The 10,005-nt window shown below is 42.5% G+C and overlaps 1 long non-coding RNA gene across 1 annotated transcript in view; it reads right to left on the reverse strand.

Annotated features, from left to right (window-relative positions):
* Positions 1-9,719, reverse strand: part of LOC115225021 — a 14,110-nt gene extending 4,391 nt beyond the window's left edge. The window contains exons 1-2 of the long non-coding RNA XR_005003998.1: positions 9,341-9,719; positions 6,756-6,830 (exon numbers count right to left, since the gene is read on the reverse strand). This is a non-coding gene — a long non-coding RNA (uncharacterized LOC115225021). The remainder of the gene's footprint in view (positions 1-6,755; positions 6,831-9,340) is intronic.
* Positions 9,720-10,005: the final 286 nt, after the last annotated feature.

Below are 10,005 nucleotides of genomic sequence, written 5' to 3' on the forward strand. Positions count from 1 at the left end.
CGAAGGCTGCACCAGGCCAGTCAGATCTGGCAGTGTTTCTACAGCTGGATGCCCTTCCTAACGCCAACCACTCCGAGAGTGTAGTGGGTGATTTTATGTGCCACCGACACAGGTGCCAGACGAGGCTGGCAGACGGCCATGCTCGGATGGTGTTTTTTATGTGCCACCGACACAGGTGCCAGACGAGGCTGGCTGACGGCCACGCTCGGATGGTGTTTTCTTATGTGTCACCGACACAGGTGCCAGACGGGGCTGGCGGACGGCCACGCTCAGATGGTGTTTGTTATGTGCCCTCAGCACGGAGGCCAGTCGTTGCGGTACTGGCTACGATCACGTTCAGATGGTTTTCTTATGTGCCACCGGCACTGGTACCACAAGGATACAAATTCCATTGATGTTCATCTATTTTGATTTGGTTCGATTTGATTTGATTTGATTCGATTCGATTCTCACTTGCCTCAACAGGTCTTCACAAGTGTCACAAGAAGGAAGGTATGCACAGGTGGACTGACTACGTCCCAGGTAGGAGCCACGGATTATGGCTTCACTAGTCTTGCCGGGTCTTCTCACGCACAGCATACTTCCATAGGTCTCGGTCTCTAGTCATTTCCATGGTGAGACCTAACGTCCGAAGGTCGTGCTTCACCACTTCGTCCCAGGTTTTCCTGGGTCTACCTCTTCCACGGGTTCCCTCAACTGCTAGGGATTGGCACTTTCTCACACACCTATCTTCATCCATTCTCGCCACATGACCATACCAGCGCAATCGTCTCTCTTGCACACAACAACTGATGCTTCTTAGGTACAACATTTCTCTCAAGGTACTAACGCTCTGTCGAGTAAGTACACTGACATTACACATCCATCGGAGCATACTGGCTTCGTTCCTCACAAGCTTACGCATGTCCTCAGCAGTCACGGCCCATGTTTCACTGCCATGTAGCATAGCTGTTCGTACACATGCATCATACAGTCTGCCTTTTACTCTGAGCGAGAGGCCTTTAGTCACCAGCAGAGGTAAGAGCTCCCTAAACTTTGCCCAGGCTATTCTTATTCTAGCAGTTACACTTTCAGCGCATCCGCCCCCACTACTGACTTGGTCACCTAGATAGCGGAAGCTATCAACTACTTCTAGTTTTTCCCCCGGAAAGTGACGGAAGTTGTTTTCTGCAGATTTTCGGAGGTCAATGCTCCAGAGCATCTGCCACATACAAAAACTATCTTCCCAGTTAGCCTACCTTTGACATTGCTGCACCTCTTATGTGTCCATAGCTTACACTGGGTACATGTTATAGAGTTTCTACCTACACCTTTTCTACAGATCGAGCAGGGCCATCTTCCTGAGGATATTTGTGGATTTTCTAACTTTCTACTTATTAGTACTTTGGTTTTAGCTAGGTTGACTCTAAGGTCCCTCGATTCTAAACCCTCCTTCCACACCTGGAACTTCTCCTCCAGTTCTGATAGTGACTCAGCGATTAGAGCGAGGTCGTCAGCATAGAGGAGCTCCCAGGGGCAACCTGTCTTGAATTCCTCCACAATTGCCTGGAGGACTATGATAAATAGGAGGGGGCTGAGTACTGAACCCTGGTGGACCCCAACCTCTACCTTGAATTCTTCTGTGTACATGCTGCCAACTCTAACCTTACTTACGGCATCTCTGTACATGGCTTGCACAGCCCTCACCAGCCATTCATCTATCCCTAGTTTCCTCATTGACCACCAGATGAGGGATCGGGGGACCCTATCAAAGGCTTTCTCCATGTCAACGAAAGCCAGGTACAGGGGCTTATCTTTGGCTAGGTATTTCTCCTGCAGCTGCCTTGCCAGGAATATAGCATCAGTGGTGCTTTTCCCTGGGACAAACCCAAACTGCATCTCATCTAAACTAACTCTCTCTCTAATTAGTTGGGCTATGACCCTCTCCGTAACCTTCATTACCTGATCCAACAGCTTGATACCTCTGTAATTATTTGTATCCAGGGCATCACCTTTACCTTTGTAGCAGTTGACTAGTATGCTGCTACACCAGTCATTGGGTATGACTCCTTCGTGTATCACCTGGTTGACTATACGGGTGACTAGGTTATAGCCGACACTGCCAGATATTTTGAGCATCTCTGCAGTAATTCCTGATGGGCCTGGGGCTTTCCCTGTCTTCATGCTTCTAATTGCCTTAGCTACCACGGAACTATCAACTCGGATAGCTGGTCCCTCTGTTGGGTCAACATTCGGCAGACTCTCTTTATCCCATTCATTTTCTTTATTCAGCAACCTTTCATAGTGGCATCTCCAAACCTCTCTCTTTGCATCCTCATTTAGCGCAAGTGAACCATCATCCATGCGAACACACTTCTCTCCTACCACATCACGATTCTCTCTCACACACTGTCTTGCAACACGAAATACCTCAAGTCTTTCATCCTCACGGCTCAGAACATTGGCAAATTTTTTCTTATCCGCTTCCCCTCTGGCTAAATAAACCTGTCTCCTAGCTTCCCTTTTGGCTGTCTGATACAATTCCCTGCTACCACCGTTCTTCCAGTCCTTCCAAGCCTGTCTCTTTTGTCTAATAGCCCTGTCAACCACAGTGTTCCACCACCATGTTACTCTGGGTCGAGATGGTACTTTGCTCCATCCACAGATCTGGTCAGTGGCTGTCAGCAGATTGTCCCGTAGGAATCTCCAGTTGTCTTCCACATTAAGTGAAGCTATATCCCCTTCTATTTCGTCAGAGGCTTCGAGTAGTATGTCTCTAAATCTCTGTCCATTTGCAGGATCTTTAAGCTTCCAGACCCTTCTCCTCCAAGCTGGTCTTCTTCTGGGCAACCATTTAGCTCTGATCCTGAAGTCGCTAACTACTAATCTATGTTGGGGAGTACATTCTTCGCCTGGGAAGGTTTTGGCATTTATAATCAGCCCTCTTTCCCTTTTTCTGGCAAGGATGTAGTCAATCTGGCTGGTGTGTCTGCCAGAACGGTAGGTGACTAGGTGAGAGGTGGGTTTCCTGAAGTGGGTATTGCAGACCATAAGGTCATTTGCATCGCAGAACTCCAGCAGCCTGGTTCCTTCCTCATTTCGAGAGCCAAAACCGTAGCCTCCATGGACGCCATGGAAGCCCCCGACATGTCGTCCAACATGTCCATTGAAATCACCTGCCACGAAGAGAAGGTCACTGTCATTTGTCAATGAGGTAGTCCGCAATAGGGTGTCATAGAATTGGTCTTTTTGTCCTTCCTGTAGCCCTGGTTGAGGGGCATATGCCGAGATGATGGTAGCTGTCCTATGGTGAAGAACTAATCTAATTTTAATTACTCTGTCGCTTACTCTACTTCGATTACCTTACCTACCCATTTCTCCGCAAGAAGTATACCCACGCCCCCGACTCCGTCAGTGTTCCCTGCCCAGAAAATCTTGTACCTGTGTTCCTTGCCTGTGAGGAGCCTAGCGGAACCTCCTCTCCACCTTACTTCCTGGATACAGCATACATCCACACGTCTCCGTTCAAGCAGCTCTACAATCTCGCCAGACCTACCTTTCAATGTGCCAACATTGAGCGTGCCAACTCTGAGGGTTTGGGAGGTGTGGGCATCAGAGACCCTGGGACGAGGGACAGCCGTGTCATGTACCTGAAAAGAAAGCTTGCATTTGGCAGATTTCATATGGAAACTCTCGACTACAACCTGCATACTTTTCACAATTTTTTGCGCTATATGTTCAGATAAACCCTTCATAGGTGCTAGTGGGAGGGGGCAATTTCCGGTATTTGGGTAGAAACTTCCGGTATTGGTGGTGGGGGTGGGAGGGTTGGCGACAAAATCGAAGCAACTAGTTTGAATACTATATTTGAGGGGGAGAAATAATTAATTTGATAAAAACTGAATGAAAGCCAGAGAGAGAATGAGTGAAAATAGATAAATAATAAAAAAAATACGGTAGAGAAAGAAAATAGATAAATAATGAAAAAAATACGGTAGGAAACGAGGGGGCATATTTTCGAAGGAGAATGGGATAAACATCGAAGATGGCTCTGAAGGAAAATAAACTTTAAAAATGCAATGCATGTAGTCGCCATGTTTAGAGAAGAGAAACGAAGGGAGAACAGATCAAGCTATCCAAACAAAACGCTTAAAAATATGAAAAGAGCAGGATGAGATTTGACTTAACTGGCCATTTTTGGAAGTCTGTGTTTTCTCTGAAGGTGTAGCGAGTGAATGGGGATGGGATACGATCGCTGGCTGGCTTTTATAGGGGAATTAGGGAGGGGGACGGAAACACGAGAGAGAGAGAGAAAATCGAAGCAACTAGTTTGAATACTATATTTGAGGGGGAGAAATAATTAATTAGATAAAAACTGAATGAAAGCCAGAGAGAGAATGAGTGAAAATAGATAAATAATAAAAAAAATACGGTAGAGAAAGAAAATAGATAAATAATGAAAAAAATACGGTAGGAAACGAGGGGGCATATTTTCGAAGGAGAATGGGATAAACATCGAAGATGGCTCTGAAGGAAAATAAACTTTATATATATATACCAGCTGTTGGACCCAGCATTGCTCATGTTTTCTGTGTTGATGTTAAGCCCACCTCTGACCTTGTATTGAAATCTTCTACATTCCCCACGCCAACTATTACCCATTAATATGTAATATTTGATTCATCAGGCTGTTGCAGGATGTGTGGCAGGCGGAGGAGGAATTAAATTAAAACCTTTAGCCTCTCCCCTACCACAAAATTTACCTATATCTCAAATTTCATTAAAATCAGATGAAAAATATAAAAATTACGGCCAAAAATAAAATCCCTATGGGTATTTGCATGCAAAATGCTTATTGATTTTTTAAAACCAGTTTAGGCACAATTATCGATTTTTTAGCAATGCCATATACTGACATCAACTCACTGCCATGAGCCTCACTCACTCATCAATTTTCATCAAAATTGGACAAAAAATGCAAAAGCTGCAGGAAAAATAACATCATTATGGGAATTTCCATTCAAATGCCTGATTGAGCTCACAAAAATGAATGCCAACTGAGCATTATCGAGTTTTCGAAAAATTCCATCCTTGTATGAACTTCAGGACATGTGCTCTACCTATGTGCCAAAAATCATTAAAATCAGTTGAATTGTGTGGGAGGAGTTAAAGTAACCTCAAATACATGCACACAGACAAACACCATTACACATTTATGTGTATATATATATATATATATATATATATATATATAAATAATGTGTGTGTGTCATTGTGTTTGTATTTAGCTCCACTATTGCTTGAAAGCCAGTGTTGGTGTGTTTACATCCCCACAGTTTAACAGCTTAACAGTTCAGCAAAACAGGTTGATAAAATAAGTACAAGGCTTAAAAAGTAAAGTACTGGGGTTCAACTAAAATTATTTAAGGTGGTGCCCCAGTATGGCCACAGTCTAATGACTGAAACAAGTAAAAGATAGACGGTTGTTTAATGATTCTGTACTTTAGGAAAAAATCCCCTTTTCCCAAATGAAAAAAAGGAAAATTGAAGAGTTGGGAGATATGTGTTGCTCTCAACAGTCCAGTCTTGCTTGAATCAAGCAAGTTGTGGTTGGTTGAGTCAAATAGTATGAGTAACAGCAGAAAGTGTGATGTGGTAATGGCGGCAGGGGAAGGTGACATAGCCAGGGAACGTAAGGTGGGTGTTGTAAGGTCAGAGACCAATAGCTGAACTCTAACCCTCAAGCATTCAGATTATTCTGTCAAATGTGATGATTATTTATTCACATTGTTTTTAATTAATCACACATTATCTCATACCTTTTTGAAGGTGCATGGCTCAGTGGTTAGAGCTTTGAGCTTACGATCATGAGGTTGTTGAGTTTGATTCCCGGACCAGGCTGTGTGTTGTGTTCTTGAGCAAGACACTTTATTTCACATTGCTCCATTTAACTCAGCTGTAGAAATGAGTTGCGACATCACTGGATAACATCAGTGGTATGGAGAGGAGAGGCTGGTACGCATAGGTGACTGCTGGCCTCCCACAAACAATCTTGCCCAGACCTGTGCCTCGGAGAGTAACTTTCTAGGTGCAATCCCATGGTCATTCATGACTGAATTGGGGTCTCCCCCTCCCATATATGTCATAGCTTTGACATTTTGATAATATGATTGTATGTTTTTAGAATGATATTGTCAAGTCGATGTGAGAGGCCAGATCTGACTGGTCTGAGAATGAAACAGGTCGAATATTTGGGTTAGATGTGGCTGGTTTAAATGCTAAGATTAGTCAATAGGCAAGACATGACTGTGTGCTTTGCAGCCACATAGTTTTGGGTTCAGTCCCACTGCATGGCACTTTGAGTAAGTGTCTTCTACTATAGCTGTGGATTGACCAATGATTCATGAGTAAAATCTGGTTGATGGAATCTGTGTGGAAGCCTGCTGTGTATATGAAGGGGGGCTGAAAAGTTTCTGGCTTTTAGGGTGTCGCGAAAGGCCTGCCTGGAGGCCCAATCTTCTGAGTTCTTTCACAGGCCTTAGGAAAACTGAGAGATTGCAGCAAGTGTGTGACTCTGAGAGGGGAATATGTTGAATAAAATCATAACTGATCGTCCTGTGTTTTCTTTTACCCAAAGCTAGGAACTTTTCAGTGCCCCCGCGTATGTGTTTGCATGTGTGTGTTCATTGCTTATGCTCACTGCATAACAACTGGTGTTGGTTTGTTTACATCTTTGTAATAAGCAATTTGGACAAAGAGACAAATAAAATAATTACCAATATAAGTACAAGGGTAAATTTCTTCAACTAAGCCCTTCAATGTGGTGCCTCAACATGGTCGCAGTCCAATGGCTGAAACAAGTAAAAGAAAGATTAAAGGAAAGGCAAGGTATTTTGAGAATTTTGATGCTCATATAACAGAATGGGAGGTCCCCACACTGGAGGGGTGCAGCTTGCATCCTTTACATTAAATATTAATCGAAGGAAAGAGTTAACAATTCCGATTAACTTCAACAGTATAAATATTTATTTCTTGATTCGCAATATATACATTTCTTCCTCTGGGCGAATCGGCAGCCTAAGAGGTTATCACAGTAGTCAAGCGGAGTGAGCCAATCCTGTCCATTCAAGCATAGCGAAGACACGCCATGAGGTAGCAGCTTGAGAGAGCTGATAAAACATGTCTGTCTTGTTCAGCTGCTGGCGTTCAAGACAGCAAAAAGAGGGGATTTCACTGCTGCTAGTTTTCTGCTCATGCGCATGAGGGAACTTCCAGCAGGCCTCACTACACTCATATAAAGGAAGTTGTGTGAAACTGAAGCTATTAGGTTTAGTGATCTAGTGAATGTGTTTGAGAACAAAAGTTACAAAAGTGAAAAAACATGATTAGGTGAAAGTTAGGTAAAGTGAGGCATTTAGAAAAGCCTCTCAGTCCAGGAGCTGCTTTCCAGTGCACCCAACGTACAAAAGTATTGGATTTTTTGAACAAATAGTTTTGCAATTTCTATCTTCTCAAGTATAGAGAAATGGATGATTAGGTTTGTTAATAGAAGAATAAGATCAATTGCCATTAGTAAGGAAGATTTATCTGTTGTACAGCTATGAGATTAATGGAGAATCTTGCCTCTCACAATATATATAGATTTCTCAAAATGGAAAAGATGTTGGCCTGGAGGATAGCAAGTAGTAAGCCAATGTATAATTGCCCCCTTTCACACATAATTTGCCATTATTTTCCATACACATCACATGCCCATTCCAGTGCAATCTTCTCTGATACCTGATTCCTCTTAAACCCAGTTTTTTTTTTAGCTCAGTAGTTCTTTGACTTTCATTCACACTGACATTACATCTATTGGAACATGCCAGTTCTGTCACACAGACATCACACAATCAGTCCTTCTCTCTGAGAGAAAAAAAAAAAACCATTGCCAGCAGTGACAGTAGTTCCCTGAACTTTTTCTAACCTGTTTTTACTCTGGCTACTATACTTTCAGAGTAACTGTCGAGGACATCACCTCAGTAACAAAAGCTATCAACTACTTTTAGTGAGCCATTCAGACATTCAAGGGATTCTATTTCTGGTGTGTTGATAGAAAATACTACTCCAGTGAATACATCACATATGAAGCTTATGTTCTCTGGTAGCCTGCCTGGGATTCTGCAATATCTCTTGTGTGTTCTTAACTAACATTGAGTGCAGCATGAGAAGTTTATACCTATCCCTTTTCTACATACTGAACAAAGCTATTTCCCTGAGGGTACCAGCATCCTGTTTTCTTTCCTACTTACAAACACTTTCATATTTGCTAGGTTTACCTTAAATCTTCTTGATTCTGGGTTTAGCTTCCATGTCTGGAATTCCCCTCTAATTCCCCTATAGATTCAGCAATGAGAAGTAGATCTTCAGCAGACAGTCTTAAACTCATCTGTAATGGCTTATAGGACTAAGAGGGATTGGAGAGGACTGAGGACTGGACCCTGGTGGACACATGCCTTCACAGTAAATTCATCACTGAAATCGTTGTTTATGTTCACTTCTTTTATCCATTACTTGTTTCAGTCATTTAACTGTGGCTATTCTGGGACACTGCTCTGAAGGGGGTAAGTCAAACAAATCAACACAAGACTCATTTTTTAAAGCCTAGTACTTATTTTATCGATTTCTTTTGCCGAACCACTATGTTTTAGGGATGTAAACACACTAATGCTGCTTGTCAAGTGGTGGTGAGGGACAAACACAGACATGATTTTTTCAGCAACATATATTGGCGAAAAACAATGGAGTTTTAGAGTAGCTGTCCACCGAAGTTCCATATAATATGGGAATAAAAAAGGGAAAGGAGGAAAATACAAGGTTATTAAAACAAAGACACATTCACAAGTAGACAAACAAATGGTTTGATTAGGGTATAATCAATTTGGCAAAGAAACTAAAGAGAAAATATTACGAAGATAACCACCACAGATCTACAATGGAAGAATTCACCACGTGTAGTTGAGGGTAAAAGAAAACGTTGAACGACAGTAAGTACGTCCAAAATTTATAAAGCAGTGACATACATACATAGATACTTGTAGCACACATATATATGCGCGCAGAGTGAAAATAAATCACACTATTTAATGTGACGGACTACACTGCAAAAATAAATAAAAAATCACTGATTTCATTTCTGTTTACAAACTTTCTCCGTGTCTACACTAAACATACGCACAAATCCTTTTATGTATACGCACGCAATATTTAAGAAAAAAATGAATATACACAAAAAAGAACGAAACATGTGTATATACACACACAATATTTAAGAACAAAAGGAATATACACAAAAAAAGAACGAATCAAAAACATATTTTACTTTTATCGTATTGTTGTTTACATTTTCTGTCTGTACGGATGACCAGAAGCAACAGAATGCCATGGTGGAATCCATAGCGGCGTGCGATAAGACTGGTCGCTGCTCCAAAATAGAACACTGCCCAGAAAATCACACCTGCCACATCTATACGGAACCCGAAAATACGTTCCGTAATCGCTGGGTCGAATGTGGGACATGCCTCATCTCTGTCTGCCTCCAATGTGCCACGGACTTTCAGAAGATCCCAGGCCAAAAAAAGAGCCATCATAATGCTATGATGGATAGACTCTGGAAGATGGTTCAGCTTAAATCTTGGACTTTTCAGTGTCAGGCCTGCGTGCCTCCACAACCGACGATTGTGTCTCCCCCTGCCACTCCCGTGGAGGAGGCGGAACAGCAACAGCAGCAACAACAAAATCAACCACAACTAGAGCAGCAGCAGCAGCAGCAGCAACAACAACAACAGCAGCAACAACAAAATCAACCACAACTAGAGCAGCAGCAGCAGCAACAACAACAACAACAGCAGCAACAACAAAATCAACCACAACCAGAGCAGCAGCAACAACAACATCAACCACAACCAGAGCAGCAGCAGCAGCAACGACAGCAGCAACAACAACAACATCAACAACAAAATCAACCACAACCAGAGCAGCAGCAGC

The sequence above is a fragment of the Octopus sinensis genome, linkage group LG27, assembly GCF_006345805.1.
Source record: "Octopus sinensis linkage group LG27, ASM634580v1, whole genome shotgun sequence".
Taxonomy (NCBI): domain Eukaryota; kingdom Metazoa; phylum Mollusca; class Cephalopoda; order Octopoda; family Octopodidae; genus Octopus; species Octopus sinensis.